Here is a 21238-nt window from a genome sequence, read left to right on the forward strand (position 1 = left end):
ATGATCCTAGCTTTGGCTACACAAGGGGGAAGCTCTCGGGGAATGAAACGGGGAAGATAATAAAACAATTTTTATTTATTGGGAAGCCTGGTATTTAAAACCAGCTCCTTCCCCTGGATGCTGATATAGCAGCATCTCTTCCTCTCGAATGCCTGTAATCGGAATCCTTTTCCAACAACAGACTGAATAGTCTACACAGAGTAAAGGCTTTCCTCGGCCTGGACTTCCATTCTTCACCCTAGAGCATCCTCACAAACTGTCTCTAGAGCAAAACACCACTAAAACATTAGTGCTATATGAGATCTTTACTGCCACCAAGTTCAGTAAATACGGCTACAACTGGGAGGCCCCAAACAGCAAAGTTCTTCAGTCAAGATTCTAAGGATGAGCATGAGGGCCACACTTCACAATAATTATGAAAGTCCCAACACCATAAACAGCATCCCCTGGGAATCAGTTTATCCAAAATCAATTTTTAAGCATCTTTTCTTCATCCTGGACAAGAAGGCAAAGTAGCATATATGGACTGAACCCCCCACTCCATACACAACATCAGCCTGGGGAGGGGGGAGACCGTCACCCCCCTCACAACATCACACCCCAGACCTCCACTCTTCCCCCAGAGTCAGCAGGGGTGGGAGAAGACCCCTCCATGCCCCCACAACATCAGCTGATGGGGGAGAGCAGCCACCAGCTAGCTACTCAGTCCCCAGCCCAAGGGAAGAGAGGAGTGTGCAAAGATGTCACCAAGGGGTTCTTGGATCAGGAAGACACCATCAGTTACCCTCTTGCAGGCTCTGCTCACAAAACCTCTGAGAAAGCCTCTGAGCCAAATGGAGAAAAATGCCCATGTTCTTATCAGTCATGCACAAGTCCTCTAAGCCACAACCTGTGAAAACTTCCATGAACATATCAATGTTCATGTTTAACACAAGAATATTACAACTTTTGCAGGAAAACACATTTTGTTTAAAAAGAAGAGGCAGAAATGGTTCCTGAGTTATTTTTTGGTCGGAGAGCTGACACAGCTAAGCTTTCATTGCTTATACTGTACAAAACTCTGCCCAGATGCTGGACACCCTTCTAAGATGAAGAAATTCCTTTTAGAGCAACCTGAAGAGAATGTAGATTCTGACATGGCTACATTTGGGCCAGGATGCCTGGCATGCACCTTTGGAAGTCTCAGGGCTCTGTATGTGCTAAAGCTCTTTGCCAGGGATGCCCTTGCCTTGGATGGAAGCAGGCTCCCCCCCACCCCCCATCGCTCATGCCCATAGCTGGACAGTCCCTTCTCACTCAAGGCTTTAGGACCTCCCTACTTCATAGGAAAAGCGTTTGTTGACACACGTCTGTGCACGCAGTCCACACTACTCCCTCATCTCCTCTCTCTCTCCTCCACTCTTATTAGACACAGCACACAGGTATTTTACTTAATTATAGACTCACTATCTTTCTCCCACTAAGCTGGATGCCACACCGCAGGTTCGGCTGTTCCCTTTTCTGTCTTCCTGTCAACTGTGATTGCTGAACTCCGTGTCTAAGCCAAGGCCTACAACAGGAACTCTCATGAGGTCTGAGGCTTCCTTGGCCCAATGTGGCCCACTGACCTAACCAGAGCTAGCCTGGGTGAAATATTTAGCCAACAAAGGAGGACATGTGAAGTTTTTATAAACTAGCATAATGAACTAGAAACCTAAACCACTGGAAAATAAGATACCAGAGGTTTCAGGTACTTGTAATAGAGAGGCTGCCTGCCTCAAAGAAAGAAAACAGAGATTCCAAAATATACTAGTTAAAAAACAAACAAACCAACAAAACACTATTCCACTCTTGCATGGTGTTTATAAAGGGATATTCCAAGGAGGCTATCATACTGTGTAACAGAGAATGAGACTGAAAATGGTTTTCCTGACCATCACTAATAATCACTGTTAGCTAGTTTAAAGATTTGTGATTATTAGTGGCAAGTATGCAGTTCTTGCTTGATATGTCTCTTTCCATCATGGTCTCTTGTGAATGAGGCTTAGGTCTACCTGACACCAGGGCCGGCTCACTTATGCTGCTATCCACACAGAAGACTTCGTGCCACTAACAACATGTTACGAAAGGTATTTAAGCATGTGGTGGAAATGCATGGATTGTACTGGGTAAAATAAATGTGAAAGGATTATGATTTTCATCTTGTTTCTTATTTTAAAAAGCATACCTATTCATGGGAATAAGAATGGAAGCCTCAGCCCAGCACGGTGACCAACGCCTGTAATCTCAGCACTCAGGGAGACAGAGGCAAGCGGATTTCTGTGATTTCGAGGCCAGCCTAGTCTACAAAAAACAAGTGCAGGACAGCCAAGGCTACACAGAGGAACCCTGTCTCGAAAAACCAAAGGTAAAAAAAAGAATGTAAGACTCTGCACCAAAATATCACCAGTGATATTTATCAACACTGAGTGGTGGTTTTTAGTTTTCTTTTTATTTTGTTATGCTTGTTTGTTTGAAAAAAAGGTATCTTTATATGGTACTGGCTGTACTGGAACTCATTACATAGACCAGGCTAGCCTTAAAATCAAGAAATCCGCCTGCCTCTGTCTCCTGAGTACTGGGAATAAAAGGTGTGTGCCAGCAGTTTTTAATTTTCTTTAAAACTTTGCACAGCAGTTTTGGTTTTTTGTTTGTTTTTTAATGTAGAATCAGTTTGAGAACAAAACAGTGAGCTTGGTGCTGCATACCTCTAACCAGGGCACCAGGGAAGTACAGTCCGTCTGGGGCGGGGGGGGGACACAAAAAGTAACAGGGTCGTGGGAAGGGAGAGGGAGAAGGGTGCAAGGGAAGAAAGGGGAGTTTTACTGTTGGCAACAACAGGTGTCTGAGCTACTGTTCTGAGATTTATACGCAGATGCCACAAGCTCCCTTCACTGCAGGATGGTGCGCTCAAATCCTAGTCTCACCCTGCTATTTGACACAACCACTAAAGCAAGCTGACCTGATGCTGCTGACATCCAGCAAAGCCTACTCTGTGGTGGCACATGTCACAAGCAGACACACCTTCCAGCCTAAACCAGAAACATCCCTGCTGGGAGGAAGCAGCAGGCCCAGATAGAACCTTCCACTTCTCCATGGAGAATGCTGTCACCATAGCTTCAGGATGCCCTGCATGGGTGTGAAGCGTAAGAAAATTGTCGTGTCTGGCTGCTCCTTAATGTCACTGCTGTGTGTCTTCAGTGAGGCAGCCTCAAGTGTGGGCTCCCTCATCTTCTGACTGCAAGATTCATCACCCTACAAGCCTCAGGTAGGTCTTTCTCAATGACCCACACCTATTTCCAGGAGTGGGGTACACAATTAAAATATTTATCAGTGGGGCTGGGGATGTGGCTTGGTGGTAGGGTACTTGCCTGGCATGAAGGAGGCACGTGGGTTCAATTCCCAGGGGTAGGAGAGGGAAAAAAAGAAGGATCAAACTATTATCAGGATGGATAGTTACTGCTAATTCATTAACATTCCTAAAGCCTAAGCACATATACTTTTAAAATTATGAATCCCCTAATTTTTAAAACAGATGCAACAACAAAGAATGGATGTCATGCTCCTAAGTTCCAAGTCTGAATCCTTGACAACTTATCAACCTCCAATAATCACTAAGCCCACGGGGGCGTGGGGGGGGCACTTCATAGACATCACGTTTTTCTTCATTTGGTTATGTCTACAGTTCTGGGGATTTGACCCTAAGGCTTTGCTGAACCCCCAGTCCCAGGTGTCCTCTATGAAGCGGATTCAACTGCTGAAATAAGTTTGTGAACCACATAAGACTTCCAGAAAAATCTCATCATTTCTTCTCCATATCAGCTTTACTAGGTTTGCACTGAAAAGGACAGGATGATAGTAAAAATGACACCAGATGCCACAGCAACACCTGCCTCAGAAATAGAATATATTTTAAACAAGGTCTCACAACAGTAATGTCAGCAAAATGATGAAAACAGTAGAAGTTGAAAATATTAATATTCAATCCTAATATGATACAAAGGAAGAACCTCTGAAATAGGAATAAGCAAATATTTTTTTTTAAAGTACAGTTGAAGATTAAAATTCCTCAAGAATTAAACATGTTCTTAAATTCGGCTTCAAAAGGAGGAGGCAGCACACCACACCATTTCCAGACGATGGAGTCCACTTCACTCCACACACTGCCGCCCGATCCCAGGCGGCCTTGGTGATGACCAGGGTGTGTACAAGAGCCAGCAGAAGCTTGTTTGGAGGACACAGACTTGCCAAGATTCAACACGAACTGCATCCCCACAAAAGACACCAGGCAGGAAGTCCCTCTTGAGCGCACCTGAGAGGGCCAGAGTCAAGATTCTCACGACCACATTGTTGCTTCACAGGCAATCAGGAGGACTACAAAAGGACAGAGCCGGAGCTAAGGAGTGACATTCCAGGCTAGAGAATAAACTGGCCTGTCCGAAGCCCTGGCTCCATTCCCACAGAACACCTGCTCCTGACTCCATACATCTAGGTAGGCATGGCAGGCTCAGGCTGTGCTCCCCTTGTTACCTCTGACAGCTACTGTTTCACATCTAGCCACTGGCTCTTTTATAATGATTCTCAAGTGTTGTTTCTGAGCCAGAATCTTGCCAGGTATTAAGGTTCCCAGCCAGACAACATGGTACATTCCTATGAACTGAGAGGTGATCTTAGACCATGAGAACAGTTTAAGCACTAGCGTCATAAAATTGCAAAGCTAATGCATTTTACAAATGCAAAAGGATGGCTCAACAGAAATAGCAGCGCTATGGTGGTAAGCAACTTTAAAAAATTATAACAGCCACCCCCTCCACTTCCTATGTTTCAGCTTTTCTGTTCTGTATTTCTTTCTTTTTTATTATCATAAACATGTAATTCATTTTTCTTAATTAAACACTTAACCCTTGTGGCAGTGTGAATGAGAATAAGTCCCCTTGGCTAATTTCTTTAAATGCCAGGTCCCTAGATGTTGGAACCATTATAAGAAGGACTAGGAGATGGGGCTTTGTCAGAGCTGAGTCACTAGGGGTGGATTTTTAGGTTTCAAAAGCCCACACGAAGCCCAGTCTCTCTATCTCTGCCACCGACTTGAAAAGATGTGTGCTCTCAGCTACTGTTCCAGCAGCCACGGCTGCCTACCTACACATGCTTCCAGTCATGAAGGTCCTACCCTCTACAGCTATAGAACAATAACTAAGCCACCTCCTCTCATTCCCTTTTCCTTCCCTTTTATAATTTACAAGGCTCTAAATCTATTTGGAGGTTCACATAAAGCCTAGCTGAAACCCAAGGCCATTCTAGGCTTCAATCTCAACTTCTCAAGACACCATTCCTGAACTCCAAATGGAAATAAGCAGTATACTGAACATGCTAACACACTTGACTCCCCTTCTCCTTTGTGGAGATGCAGATTGAATCTAGAGCTGCACGGAGGCTAGGCGTGTATTCTCCTGCAGAACCACTTCCCCACCTACCACAAACAGACAGCCAAAGGACAAACACAACCACACTTTTGATAGCTGTTTTGAACTTAGTTCTGTCATCTTTTAGGAGATCATGCTCAGCCCAACATGGTGGTGTACACCTCTAAGCCCAGCACTTGAGGGACAGAGGCACAACATTTCTCTAAGTTCGAGGCCAGCCTGGTCTACATAGCAAGTTCCAGGGCAGCAAAGGCAACACAAAGAAAAAAAGGAAAAAAGAAAGAAGGAAACAAAAAGTCATATTCAACCTGCAGTAACCAAACACAGTCACAACAAAAGCAGCTGCCTCAACTAACAACATGAAACAAAACTTCTAAAACCTAGTGCCCTCTTACCACTGTAAAAGTATTCAATTAAAGCTTCATGGTAATGTGCAGATACACAGATATTTATTATATAAAGAACACCGTCTCTTAATAAAAGCAGCAAATAACCTATAAACCTAAAGCCAAAGCCCGTGGACTTATCTCAATAAAAAGGAAAATAAAGTCAAACTTCCACCAAGCCTCACCTTGCTTCAAATGACAAAAGTCTGTTTACCTTGATATCAACATACTATTTGGAAAGCAAATTTGGTATTGCTTAGTCCGGTATTGGTGTCACATATCAATGTCACCAAAAGGGAAGCAAAGAGTTTGGGGATGAAGCTGAGGGCCACACTGCTTAGCTTGCTCAAGGCACTAGCTCAGTTCCCAGCAATGCAGGATGTATGAAAAAACAACTAGATAAAAGAAACATAAAAAGTAAATTTGTAAGTTATTTCTGGGGTACCTTCTTTAAGTCTTTCAGGTGTAAGTTTTAAAAACAATACTTTGACATTGTAGCTGGCCATTACAATTGACCTGTTTGTTCCGATTCCCTCCAAGTCGGGTAATAATAAATCCATAAAGACAGAAGATCTGGAAGCCAGACCAAAGAGGGTAAGGGACACCATGGTCATTGTGCATGCTGGAAAGCAGAGAGAAAGCATATGCTGAGAAGCAGCCAGCCAAAGTTCGGGACAGCAGGCTGAGGACAGAATGACGAAGACACCACTGGAAAAAAAAAACAGCCTGATGAAAAATCTACAGAAAAAAAAAATGTTTAGATTCTTATCTTCTACTATTTACAAACATCAAGTTAAAATGGATTTGAGCTATAAAAAGCAAGATTTGAAACTAAAATTCCTAGAAGAAAATGCAAGAACAAAGCTTAACAGCATGCAATTTACCAAGAGATTTCCTGAACATGACAACAAGAGCCCAGGAAACAAAAGCAAAGCATAAGAGAATTAAGTGGTAAAGGGAGCAATCAACAGAGTGAAAGGCTGACTGCATCTGCAAATCATGTAACTGAAAGTTATGGATAGCCAAATGTAAAGATCTCTTAGCACATAACAACAAAAACCCAAATAACCAATGCACAATGCACTGGCAGAGACATCTCCCAGGTGATAAGCAAACGGTCAGCTGTACGTGAATGGACTTATCTCAATAAAAAGGAAAATAAAGTCAAACTTCCACCAAGCCTCACCTTGCTTCAAATGACAAAAGTCTGTTTACCTTGATATCAACATACTATTTGGAAAGCAAATTTGGTATTGCTTAGTCCAGTATTGGTGTCACATATCAGTGTGCATCACTAAGCATCAGGATAAGCAAGCCAAATGCACAAGAGATATGGCCTCCCACACATCAGAATGGCTATTAACAAGAACAGACAATAACAAGTGTTAACAAGATTGTGGAGGAACTGGAACCCTTGTCCACTCTTAGAAATGTAAAATGTTACAACTGGCATGGAGAACATGTAAACAATTCCACAAAGAAACAGAGAACTACCATATGGTCTATTAATTCATTTATGAAATATATCTGAAAGAATTGAAAATTAGGATTTTGAAGGAATATTTGCATACCTATATTCACTGTGGCTATTTTAATAGCCAAGAACAGACATCACCATACTGCATGTCCACTAACAAATAAATGGATAAGGAAAACATGGTTGGATAGTCAATGGAGTAGTGTTCAATGCTTAAAAGGAAGAGTCTATTATGTGCTGCTACATGTATGAATGGTCAGGTTATTAGGAAGCAAGCAGTCTCAAAGAAACTCAGCAGACTCCATTGACAAGGCTTAAAGGGGGAAAAGGATGACTTCCAGGGGCTGGGGAGAGAAAGGCCATAGGTAAGTTGTACTTTACCAAGATGAAAAAACGTCTCAAGAACATAATAGCAATAAATGATGTGATTTCTTTATTTTTCACAATAAAAGAGAAATGGGGAGATTATCCTGGATAATCTGTAATCCCAGAGTTCAGTGAAATAAAAGGGGTAGATAGAGGAACAGGTTGGAACCATTCAGTGTAAGGATGGTTGATCCATCATTTTTGACAACTGAGGACAAAAGGACAATTAAGTTATCAAACTGAGTTGCAAGTGAAAAATTATGAACATCAGGAAAATGGAGGAAGGAAGGCAGGAGGGGGGGAGGGAGGAGGGAAGGAAGGAAATAGGGAAAGAAAGGAAGGGAAAAGGAGAGAGGGAGCCCTCAGCATAAAATTTCAAAAGTTGAGAATGGCTGGTACATGTCAACATACATCACAGAGCTCAGCCAAAACCAAATACCATCATAACTTGGCAAATATTAGTCTATAACATGGTTGCGTTAAGACAAATAGAGACCTGGGCATGATGGCACACATCTAATAATCTCAGAGGCTTAAGTCTCAGTCTGAGTCCAGCATGAGCCCCTGGACCCTCCCCACTCCTGATAAAAGGAGAAGAGAAAGAGAGGAAAAAGAGAAGGAAGTGAGAAAGGGGAGGAGGGTGACAGAGAAACAAGAAGAGAAAGTGAGTCCGAACGGTCAAGGGCAATCAGTAAATCTTCAACAAGAAGTAGCCAGAAATCTCATTTTTTTAAAGAAACCACTAAAATAACACTTAAAGCATGCTGTTTGAAAACATATATACATGACTACAAGAGAATACAACCGAAATAATTTAAAAAGGCTATCTTTAGTCAAAGGGGCAATAGGAAACTATTAACCAATTATTAACTATTAAACAGGATAGTTTTATATCAACTTGACATAAGCTAAAGTGATCCCAGAGGAGGGAACCTTAAACAAGAACACACCTTCATAAGGTCAGGTTGTAGCCAAGCCTATTGGCAATTCTTAATTAGTGACTGAAGAGAGGGGACCCAGCTCATTGTTGGTGGTGCTATCCCCCGGGGTGGTAGTCCTGAGTTCTACAAGAAAGCAGGCTGAGCAAGCCAGTAAGCAGCACCCTAGGCCTCTGAATCAGCTCCTCCCTCCAGCTTCCTGTCCTGTTTGAGTTCCGGTCCTGACTTCCTTAGACGATGAACAACTATATGTAAGTGTAAGAAGCTGATACGAGCCTTGTCCTCCCCAAGTTGCTTTTGTAATGGTCTTTCATCAAAGCAATAGTGACCCCAACTAAGACACCAGTGTATATGCAATTACTTCAAAAATAAATACAATCAACAAGAAAAACATGGGAGAAAAAAATATTGAGCTCACAAAAGCAGTTATATGAACTGTTCCAGATGAAGGTCCTCAATGTTTACCTAGAAGAAGGGAGCCAGCAACTGTCCTGACATTACACAAATGATTCCCTGCAGTTTGGACTCAAGTGTCAGGTGCCAAAAGGCCTGGATGACAAGCAGCAAACATGCTATACAGTGAACAGTGCAGTCAACACTGAGAAACAACTCTTGCAGTGAAAATTCTGATGTAATTTATGTCATTAAATATGTGGAAGAAAATTATTCTGGGCTAGACAAAAGTAATACTTCTGTTTTTTTTAAATAAATAAGTGCTTATTTGATATACATTTATAACTACATTAATTAAGTGGAATGCCTATTTGACTGCTTGCTCTGTACAATCTTTACATATGCAAACTGGCCGTGATCATTTCTTTAGATTGCCTCAGAAGACAGAAGACAGACACTAGAGCATAAAGGAATTAAACATTCATTTACCTCAATCATGCTGTTACTTTTCTTCATCAGTCTTCCAGCCAGTCTAGGAGAAAATAAGTAGATTAAAGTACATTTTTTTCATAAAAGGAGCTGAGAAAGACAAGCAAACAAACAAACAAGGTCATTACTACCCTTCCTATCTGTCCATTGGTCAGAACTACCACTCCTATCTGTTTATTGGTCTTTAGTACTCCTTGTTATTTGTCCATTGAGGAATAAATGTTCTCTCTTCCCTGCCAGTTTCACCCAGTTATCCTGCTGGAGAGACTAAGGCAGGATAGTCTGGGCAACTGGGCAAATAAGCAGGGTTAGCCTCTGCCCCATTCCAGAAAAACACTGCACACCAGGCCCATCTCCGGGCATACACCCAGATTTCTAGTCTCTTACCTTAAGAAGAGCCTCCTCTCATTCAGATTAACTAACTTACTATAGAAACAGATACAGTGGGCAAGCACCATTTTCAACCCATACAGACTAGAACACTGGCATAAAAGGGGTAACAAAATGTTTATATTTTCCTTCACAAGGCAGTCAACTACAGCTAAGTGGGGCAAGTAAGGGGCACACAGAAGTGTGTGTGTGTGTATGTGTGTGTGTGTGTGTGTGTGTGTGTGTGTGTGAGATCAAAGAACCTGCACACAGACATGACCCCACTGAACAAAAGGCTTCGGCATGCTTCCTCCTCCCATTTCCTCAAAGGTTGTCTCAACTAAATACAGCATGATCCCTTCAACACATATGTGTGATTAAAGAAATAAAAGACACAGTTGGGCATGGTGATGAATGCCTGTATTCCCTTAAGGAGATAGAGGCAGGCGGATCTCCGAGTTCAAGGCCAGCCTGGTCTACAAAGTGAGTCCAGGTCAACCAAGGCTACACAGAGAAACCCTGTCTCGAAAAACCAAAAATCAAAGGGAAAAAAATGGCAACCAGGCACAGTGGCACATGCTTATTCTTACTCCAACATTAGGAAACTGAGTAAAAGAACTGTTAAGTGTGAACAGCCTGGGCAACAGAGTGAGTCCAAGACCAACCTGACATTAAATAAAGTCACATTTTAAAATTAATACACATTTGAATTACCCTCATACAGAGAAACAGAAAAAACAAGAAAACCTAACTTTGACACCACGTACTCCTGGCTGGCGGCAAAGTTACTTGGGGTTATTATTATTCAGAGAGTATCTGAAGATGAGAATCCCTATAACTGGACCAAAATAAAACGTTTTAAGGACACAAGAAAGCAAATGCTAGTTGTCTGAAGGTGAATGCTATTCAGAAAGATAATGCCATGCTGGTGATGAAAATGCTGTAGCTAATGAGTTGTCAATGGCAAGTTCTCCAGGAGCTACAAGGACAGGGAAGTTGATCCTGACAGACTAGCGGGGAAGGGGCCTTCCTATTATTAAGCAGGGCTCTACTGCTGAAGACAACATGCGAAGAAGAGGAAGGAGGAGAAAGAAGCCGGCCAAACAGCTGGATTTCCTTCCTGCATGTAAACAAACAACTCTAGGGTAGACAGCCTAGCCTGCATGTGTTGGAGGCTAGACCAAGTTATTAACGCACTGACCCCTGTAGCCTTCCAGTTCCCAGAGCACACGTCTGGTTTGGCTCCCTCCACTCCACAGAAAGCAAGTCTCACAGCCATGCCACAGCGGCAGTAAACAGAGGACAAGTGTTCACAGGACTAAAGCCATGCAACTGGAGAGAGGCTCCATTGTGAGGTTCTTGCCGGAGGGTCACTGAGATCAAATGAAATATCACTGAGAATTCAAACAACCAAATGACCAACAAACCCAATGGCCGTCTAGAGCAGGCACTTTACACTCTGTAGCCCAGAGAAGAGCTTTCAAAAATAAAAAAAACAAAACTTCTAAACTGTAGTTCTGAAACCTGCTAAATGGCTCTCTTACATCCTCTCTGCAACAAGAGACACCAGTAAAGCACAGAGTCCCTCACAAGCAGATGCTGATGAACACAAACGCCACCGGTTACTGAGGAACCCGGAGAACAACAATATGCAAAGCCTTGGTGAATATTCCCTCTTTATTATAAGTGATTTCAAAAAGCGGGGTCAAAACAGGAACATTGTTCAGAAGGGAAGTTTCTATTATGCCACTTGAAAAATAGTAACCGCTTTTTAAAAGCTAATGTGTGAGGTGAGGCAGCCAAGATAAGTGCCTTAGTAGGTCCTCCTGCATCCTCAATGATAAATATAAAATTATACCTCAACTATAACCACAGACTGTCACTGTCGCATGAACGTCCTTACATTCAATCCCTGCAAAAAGGGGGCGGGGTGCTGAAGGAAGCCTAGAAACCACAACCTAATCAGATGTGGACTGTTCAGGCTGCATAACTTCTCCAGTGTTACACCAGAAGAAAGGGGAAAGCATCCCACATCAAGTTTGCTGAACCATTTGGGCTGCAGCACTGACCATGACAGCTCGAGCATCATAATGAAAACCCCTGGGTCTTCTCAAACCATTCACTAACTGTCTCATCTTCCAGTTCCAAGTTATTTGGCCTCCGACCTTGAGAAGGAGTGTTGGCTTCCCTGCCTTCTGTGAGATGGAAGAAGTGTCTTGTTAGCAAGGAGCCTGGGGACAGGAAGCAAAAGGAGGCTTGCAAACACTCCTTCTAAATGAGCTGACCTGCTAGGCCAGTGGATGCACGCTGGGGACTTTCTTGTGTGGTAATACACAGCACAGTAAAAGCACAGTCAAAGCCTTGGGCTTGCTTTGGCAGTGGAGGTCTCCTGTGAAGACACAAGATTTTCTGGGACTACACAAGCAAGGTACCTAGCTACACAGACATGCATGGTCAAATGTCTGCAGAGCGGAAGTCCCCAAATATCCTTACAGCCATGCCCTTAAACATCAATTAGAATTCAGTTAAAAGGGGAAACTACGTAAGACCTGAACAACAAAGACACCAATAGTCAGACTAACATAGAAAGGTAGGGCTCATGAGGCCTCAACCCTAGAAAAAGAATTCCAGGCATTTAGGGACTGCTGAGAGCAGGAGAAATGGTCTTCCCAGGGGAACAACCCATAACTGGTCATCTAACACTATGTGGTCAGTCCTGGGACCATACACATACAAGTAACATCACACAGAATGAATAGGTGCATGTGCGTGCATGCGTGCATGTGTGTATGTGTGCGTGTGTGCGTGCGTATGTGTGTGTGTGTAAACAAAGAAAGAGCATGGATGGGGAGCATGGATGAAAGGAGTTAGAAAGGAGTTAGAAAAAGAACATGTAATAATAATTTGAAAACCTGTTTCTTACTATCTTTTAAGTTAAGGTATAAATCGCTGTAGACAAGAGCCCAATGGCGTGCAGAAGACGCGGAAGGGCCCCTGTTCCTCAGAACCCTGGTAGGAAGACACTTAACTGCCCCTGTGGTTACTACTGCTGATTTGCTTCCAAGAAAAACACACTGGAGTAGGAAAAGATCCAAGAGCAGAAAGGAGTGGACACAAGAGCCACAACCGAGGAAGGAAAAAAAGCAAAGGTCTCAGGACTTCGTAAGACACTGGCAGTCTCCCATTCTGCATTTGTAGGGTTAGTGTTTTCGAAACCTCTTTCATCAGAGGATGAGAATCAGAGGTTTCTTTGCATGATGGCAATCTGATTGGGTGGCCAGTTGGTCAGTTGGTGGACAGGCAGTGAGCTGCTCAGAAGCAACACTGAGAGACAGTGCCATCGTGTCACCATTATGTGCTAGGCACAGATGATATGGAAACTGCAGCAAGCATGCTTTGTTTCTGAAGCCGGATGCAAGCCAGTTATAGTTCAGTTATTTGTTCTTGGAAGGAGACCATGTGTAAATAGACATGAATAACACAGAGACCAGTACTAGCACAACAACAATTTAAATATGGTTTCCCACTAAGACTGTACTTTATTAGGAAAACTAATGAAAAAGCTTTCTTCCAAATAGTACATTTTAGAAACTAAAGAATTTGGCTTTAAAGAATATGACGTTATTGTTCACTTTCTTAAATGCCTAGCAGCCCAATAAAGCCAGTTTAACTAGGCCATCCCTTCCTTCTCTCTGCTAATTCAACAAGAGCCTCTACAACCTTGGCCATCTCTAATGTACCAGGCACAGTCTCTGGCTCTGAGAGCTGAAAGGTACAGTCTCCCTCTAGAACAGAGCTTCTCAACCTTCCTAAAGCCGTGACCCTTTAATATACTCCTCATGTTGTGGTGATCCCCAGCCACGAAATTATTTCATGGCTACTTCATAACTGTACACTTGCTATTGTTATGAATGTAATGTAACTATCTGATTTGCAACCCCATAGGGGTCAGGACCCACAGGCTGAGAATCGCTGCCCTCCCTGCTGCCAGTTCCTCCAGCTGGCGCCAGCCCTCTTCACAGGGAGGAAATCATGTGCATTCACGGAGCCCCTTCATCTCCCCTTCAGGGCATGGTCTTAGCAATTCGAGACAAACCAAGAGAACATGCAAGGGGTCACCTGGGTGTGTTCTCCCAAGCTGTCCTGAACCTTGACAGACTTCCCAGAAGTCCAGGCTTCTCCTAGGAACAGAGAGCACGCTCTTCTCTGAGGAGTTCCGCTGGATTGTAAGAGAAAATACAAAACTCCATCGAGTACTCTGGTGGTTGAGCCCTTCTCCGCATGCCTTGGAAACTGGCTTTCCTTCCCCCTCTCCTCAGAAAAGAACAGCTGTGAGCAGAGATGCCCTGGGAGGAAGCCAGAATTATAAATTGTAATCTGCTGAAATGAAGGAGATGAAGGAGAAGATTTGGGGCAGGAGAGTCACAGGTGCTGGGGATCACACACAGAGAGGCCACAAGCTTAAGAAAAGAGTGAAAACGGCTACTCCAGGAAAGGAAGAAGTTAAATGTCACTGCATGACACAAACCGGCAAAGCATGGAAACAATGCCGTTTAGACTGTGACCTCTGAAGACGGCTTTTCACCAAGAGTGACCGAGTTCCAGAAAAGAAAAGGCACTGCATCCTTTCACTGGGCAAAGGGTAGAGCTGCGCAATGATGACACCACCAAGGCAAACAAACATCAGGAAACAACTACTCCCTGTTAGGGGCTTCACCTGAACCCAGAGCTGAACCTAAGAGGCTAAATACCCTCTTTTGTGGTTCACTGATGGGAACAACTATACAGGGGACACAGAAAAGAATCTTCTTGAAACAAGAAAACACAGTTCTCATGTTCCAGAACCAAATATGGATGAGCATGGCCCAGGAATATGAAACCAGGTAACCCCAATGCCGCGTTCTGGTGGAGTAAGAGTAAGATCAAACAAAAGGAAGTCACACATGGAGTTAGCTGTCTATTAGTATATTCCAAAAGGACTTGCCTAATAATTACAAGGACGTTTGGTCAAACACATAAGTTTTACCCAACTAATGAGGGCCCAAGATAATTTGGCTACAGAACTGCAAAATTCTAATCAGTCATTGGCCTTACAGAATCTTCAACACTTGTTCGGCTTTTTTCTAGGAACTTGTGTCCACAATCTCAAAGGGTTTGTTTTTATCAACACTGGCCTTTCCAGAAAGACAAGCCTCAATCCCTGTGTTACCTTTGGATGGCTAGAATATGCCTCTGGTTCCAATAGCTTTCACCAAGAAGTTTACAAGCTGAAATAATTTGCAACACCACGTCTTGCTGGATGACCTCAGCAACATGCCATGCCTCCAATTTAAAGGAGTAGTCTGAATTGCTTTTAAATCCCAACCCATAGGAGTGCCCAAATAACCTTCTGTATGCTACTGAATCACAGTTTCCTTAGTGCAAGAATTTCACTGCCTCTGTGTTTACGATGCAACAGACTCTGTTCAGACCTGGTGAAGGCCTACGTGGACCTCTGTTACCAGTTACATTAAATCAAACCAAGCTCCTCAGTTCTCTCACCAGAGAACCACCTGTACTTCATAGGATGCACTGCTATGTGACTGTCCTCTCAGGACCCTCTACTGCCGTCTCTCTCCTTTCTGGCCTGACAAAAGTGACGGAAATAACTTACAGTAATGGAGAAATTACCTACCTGGTCTTATTTGGTCTCAATTACTTTTAATCAAACTATTATATGTGTGCCAAGTAAAATTTAAGTTTAGGCGATTAGTTACCTCCATATTATATCTGAATATTATTATTTTACAGTTCTCTTTAGCAAAAAAATGGGATTAAAAACTTAATTCTTGGGGCTGGAGAGATGGCTCAGAGGTCTAGAGCACTGGCTGATCTTCCAAAAGTCCTGAGTTCAATTCCCAGCAACCACATGGTGGCTCACAACCATCTGTCGTGAGATCTAGTGCCCTCTTCTGGCATGCTGGAAAAATGCTGTATAAGAAAATAAATAAATCTTAAAAAAAAAAAAAGCAACACAATATATTAAAAAAAAACAAAAAAAACTTAATTCTTTCAATTCTCTACGTCAACTCTTATCTATTCTAGTCTAAGCAGCTTCCATTTGAAATTAGAGACACTATCTTCCTTGTCAGAAAGTCCCATGAGCACAGGTTACATCATACCCAAATAGCCCATACATAGTTCAACAACTTAATAACTGTCTTAGCAACAAATCTAAGAGCCTTGCCTTTTGAAGCCAAGTTCTTTTAAGATATGGAGAAGAATAGGTATTTACCAGAAATTAAAAGAACAATGAGGACCTGGTAATTTAAAGTACTTTGAAGTAACATCTTCAAAAGAAAATTCCACATGAATTATCAAACCAAGCCGCCATAAAAAACTGTGCCAACACACACACAAATGTTTGTGTTCCTTTAAGATACAAAAATAGCAAACAAATAAGAATGTAAGATGAACTAAGAATTCCAGTTTGCCTGGGACAAGATTAAAATCAAATGGCTGAGAAGTTTACCTCAGGCCAGAGCACATGTTTACAAGTCCAGTCCTGGGCACTGCCCTCTCTACAAATCCCAGCCTATAAAAGTTCGTGGGCCTGTGTAAGATTCATTCCGAAGGCAGACTAAGAAAAATGCTAGAAACCAAAAACTGGCTGACTTCCTCCAGTAGCCTGCAAGGTATGTCATCAGCTGCTCCCGGGGACTCTGCTCTACCCTCAAGTACAGATGCCTTTTATGCTCCCCTGATACAACCCCATGCACAGACAGAGCTGACTGAGCCAAAAAAAAAAAAAAAACCTCTTGACTTAAAGAGTCACTTCTGAACTGGCCAAGAGCCATGTATTTACTACCTAAAATGATGGGCTCTGCCAATGAGACTCTGCCTCAAGAACTAAATACAAGTAAGTCCACAAGAAAGCCAGACCCATGGTGAAAGGTCGAGAGGAACACTTAGCGTCACAGGACAAGTGCGTACAGAAATCAATAGGCCTCCAGTCTGTTCTGAGCATCTGGGGTTCTCAGATCCACACCCTTACATCCTAATCTTTTCTTGGGGTAAAACATAACATGACTTTTGCAAACAATATATCAAAAGCACAGCTCGTGATATTAAATTTTTATAAAAAAAAAGAATTACTATGGCCATATTAGTTACAGCTATTGTCTTTTAGACTACTTGGAAAAAAGGCCTTACATTGCTTAGGTCAATATTTTTTAAAGAAATACAGCTTAGTATTTTCAATGCTTCGGGTTATTCACTTATAAAATGAAGCTGATATCTGTGAAGGACTCAAAATTCTGCTGCCTATCTTACAATCTCCATATGGTAGGCTCTGATATATCAGTCTTCTTGCCAAACAAAGGGGCACACACAGCATTTATCCACCTAGAAAGCACTCTCCAGTTTGCAGCTGTCACATGGTAAAATTCTCAGCCTGTTGACTTCATAATTACAACAGAAAGACTTGGCTATACAAATTCTTAAAACAACTCAGTTCAGAGACTATCTCATTTTAGTTATTTGTAGACAAATTTGAATTTTATAGTATTTCATTTTTCCCACTAAAAATGCAATTGTACTCAGGGCCCTGCCTCTTTCTCTCTTAAAGAAACTAGTAAGTTCATAGAATCTTATTTGATTATTGGCAAAAATACCTGAGTCAGAATGCTGCTACAGCCTTGGCTATAGTTGTGTCAATACTCTGGTTTGTGGGGTGAAGAGCATGCTCACACACAAGATGACAGAATTCTACAGATTTATCCTAACACTCTTCTTGTTCAGGCTTCAATGCAAGTAAAAAGAGCAGTTAGCTCAGACCCCGAACCTATAGTTATTCAATGAATGAAATTGCTCAAAAATATTTTCAAATGATGTCAGGAAAAACTGTGTAAGACTTGAAAATGGGCAAGAGAGACTCAGATATCCTTTGAGTCCTGCACTAGATAGTTAACTAGAGCAACCTCTGGGATTGTCTGAATCAGTGAGGCTGGGTGATAGATCACTGACAGTAGTTTTAAGTGATTTTTTTCCCACAGCACTGTAAATAAAATTTGTCTGCTAGAGATGCATGGAAGAAAAATAACATAATACCCAAATATAACAGTGTTTTGTTCTCTAGTTCCTCAAATTCTCCTGTAATTTCGACATTACTTGAGTTAAATATAATTGGAACAGACTCTATGAAGCCACGTTTACCGAAAAAGCAATGACTCCACTCAAGTCTACAAGCCACTAAACTGAGGACAGAAGCTTAGCATCTGTGCCTCCATTTTATGTCTGGTGTCACCTTTTCTTTAGCTGAAAAACCAAAGATAGACCATTGTCCTTCACCTTTCCTCTTGAGTCCCCTGGGATCCAGGATGACAGAACCTTGAATGATAGACACCTCCCTACCCCAGAAAAGAGCAATTATCCCTGCCTGTGAGGCCTCAGTCAAGGCTGGCTCTGGAGTAGGACTAGTCACCAGTCTGTAGGAAACAGACTGGTCCTTTCATACAAAGACTTCAATAAGCACATCTTCAGATCACCTTGCAGAACCAGAGCTCATACAATTGCCAACCAGATCACCTTGACCAGAACTGTCCACTTATGCACACTCCTTTCCCCTAGCTCTAATTAAATTCAAAGCTCACATCAGTACTGTTAAGATAATTCAGGGTTATGGGGCCCTTTTTATTTGTTCCTCTTCCCAACTTGGCCACACTAAACGAATCTTTCTTTGCTTTTCACAATCACTTATATCTTTAAATGTCATTTAACATGTCATTTGAATGCCACGAACAAGGCTATTCATAAAAAGGCAGTTAATTAGGAATTTATTTATAAGTTTCAGAGGCTTAGTCCATTGCCATCATAGCAAAGAACATGGCAGCAGGCAGGTGTGGTGCTCGAGAAATGGTCGAGAGAGACATCCTGATCCGCACAAAAGCAGAGAGACAAACTTGGGCCTGGAGTATGTCTCCTTCATAGCACTTCTCCAACAAGGACACACCTTCTAATCCTTGTAATCCTTTCAAATCGTTCCATTCTCTGCTGACCAGGCATTCAAATATATGAGCCTATAGGGGCCATTTTTATTCAAACCACGTGGTCTGTTTTAAAATACTTCATTGTAACATCTAGGAAAGTATTTACTATAACTCTTAGCAAGTAGTCAGCTACACCCCATCAAACTATGAATAACTGCCCTGTGCTGTTTGAAAGCCAGATCCTTGCAATTCAGCTGGAGAGAGAGGAGAGTAGCAAACAAACGGCTCTGTCATAAACAAGCAAACTACATTCTTAATCTCCTACAAAGATCCGTGGACAACATTGACATCCACCCTACGCCAATTGCAGGTGTGTTTGAGTGCATGTGCTGCTCATGCTGATTTTTTTTTAACAATTACTATCTCAGTTTCTAGAGATAAAAGTGTGTGTGTGTGTGTGTGTGTGTGTGTGTGTGTGTGTGTGTACATTCCCATGGGCACGTAGAGAAGCTAGAAGTTTATGTCAGGTGCCTTCCTCTAGCACCGTCTCCCTTCCTTTTGGAGATAGTCTCTCACTGACCTGGAGCTCAACATTTCAATCAGATGCTGTAGGGATCTGCCTGTCCACCCAAGCCACAGCACAGCACTAGGGTTCCTGGCATGGGTGCTTAGACTCCAAACTCAGGTCTTCATGCTTAAACAGCAGGCAGTTTACTGAGCAGACCTTCTCCCAAACCTTGAATATGCTTCTTGGTGGATGCAATATAAACAAAATCCAATTAAACACACAAAGAAGATGGTGTGTAAATAAAGTCCTGTCATGTACATACAGAACATAGTGTGCAAACAAATGTTATGCATGTACTAAATCAAAGCTAAAATACAGCCAGGTCTATGTAATGAAAAGTTAGCTAGAACACATAATTAAGAAAGTGGGGCATAATTCTTATCTTATGCATACATATCCAAAGTAGCAAAGACTTGTAGGCAATCGTCAAGACAACCCCCTTGAAAGCCTCACAGCCCACAGGGAGTGATCCATGACAGGCGCAGGCATGGGTCAAAATCTTCCAGAGACTAACCTCGGAGTTTATTCTTCTTACACATTTCAGCATAGCAAAGGCTTGAAAAGGGATTTCCACATGACAGTTATCACAACAAAGCTTAACAAGGTAGCAAAGCACCTGTGACCTTTACAGGAAAAATGAGTTCTACTGGCTGACAGACAGAGCTCAGAGCTAGAAGGATCTGTGACAAGCACAAGGACATATTCAATTGGTGGAGGATGCAAAAGGACATAGGGCCTCTCTCATAAGGGTGAGTTCTATTCACTGAGAGAGGAGCCCAGGATTAGGGCATAAACAGTTCTCAGGTGGAGGCTGGCTCCTATCAGAATATAAACAGTTCTCAGGTGGAGGCTGGCTCCCATCAGAACAGCAAAGGATCACACGGGTTGTCAGACAGCATTCACTCAAGACTTGCAGGTGAAAAGGAGTCATTCATTCCCTTCCATTGAAGAAAATAGGCCAGCATGATTGACAATTCTGGTTTCTCCAATCCTTATTATAAACTGTGCTTCCTACAGACAAACATTTTTAAATCCTGCAAATTTCAAGCTTCTCAAAATGTGGATTTGTGATTCTCTGCTCATACCTTGGTACCTCGTAAAAGAACTATTATAGGCATGGAAAAAAAATAGAACTAAATAATTCTTCACACAAACAGAAGTAGGAGGTAGCAGTATTATTCATTTTCTAAGTCACAAAATGCATCACCCGAAATCCAGGAGTTTGATGTAAAACAATGTTATACATAAAAATACAATTATGCAAGAATTTATACAGTAAAATCAAAGATTTCTACAAGTAGTCAGAATCCCGAGATTTAATATAAGGATTTGTGTCATTTATAAAAGAATGTAGTTTAAATATAACTTTTCAAGGAACAGCTTATTCAAGCAAACAACTTTAAGCTTCACGCACAGGCAAACACCCCTGTGGCTTACTCCTAGGGTTGGGTAACTAAGGGTTCCATGTTCCTCCTAAATATTTGCAGAAACTACTTTCGTCACTGAGGTCCTTCCTCTTCCACATGCCTAGGTCTGTGGATGTCAATCACATGCCACTAAAATCCATTCATGAGCTGTAGTTACCTTGGTCTCTTTTCTTCAAAGAGTCTCAGACCCGTGGCTAATGTACACTATGAATCTCCATTGTTTAGAAGGAGCATGAAATTAATGTCTTACAGAAAATTATTCACTCAGCTAGGCGCCTGGCTTCCGACCACTGGGTGCCCTCCTCAGTCTGAAGGCAAATGCCCACTGAGTAGGTCAGAGTTGGCAGAGTCAGAGAGGCCCTCACTAACAAGGAGAATCTGAGGGCCCAGGAGGTGCTAAGGATTGAACTCAAGGACT

The 21238-nt window shown here is 42.3% G+C and overlaps 1 protein-coding gene across 8 annotated transcripts in view; it reads right to left on the reverse strand.

The window, feature by feature from the left end:
- Sgms1 (sphingomyelin synthase 1) overlaps nt 1-21238 on the reverse strand; it is a 258253-nt gene that overhangs the window by 101664 nt on the left and 135351 nt on the right. For 6 of the 8 annotated variants that reach the window (XM_060388375.1, XM_060388374.1, XM_060388373.1 and 3 more), the window contains one exon: nt 9491-9533. The exons of the other annotated variants lie outside the window; for them this stretch is intronic. The gene's annotated coding sequence lies outside the window, so the exon portion shown is untranslated. The remainder of the gene's footprint in view (nt 1-9490; nt 9534-21238) is intronic. 8 annotated transcript variants of the gene reach the window in all.

This window comes from Meriones unguiculatus, chromosome 1, assembly GCF_030254825.1.
Source record: "Meriones unguiculatus strain TT.TT164.6M chromosome 1, Bangor_MerUng_6.1, whole genome shotgun sequence".
NCBI classification, from domain to species: Eukaryota; Metazoa; Chordata; class Mammalia; order Rodentia; family Muridae; genus Meriones; species Meriones unguiculatus.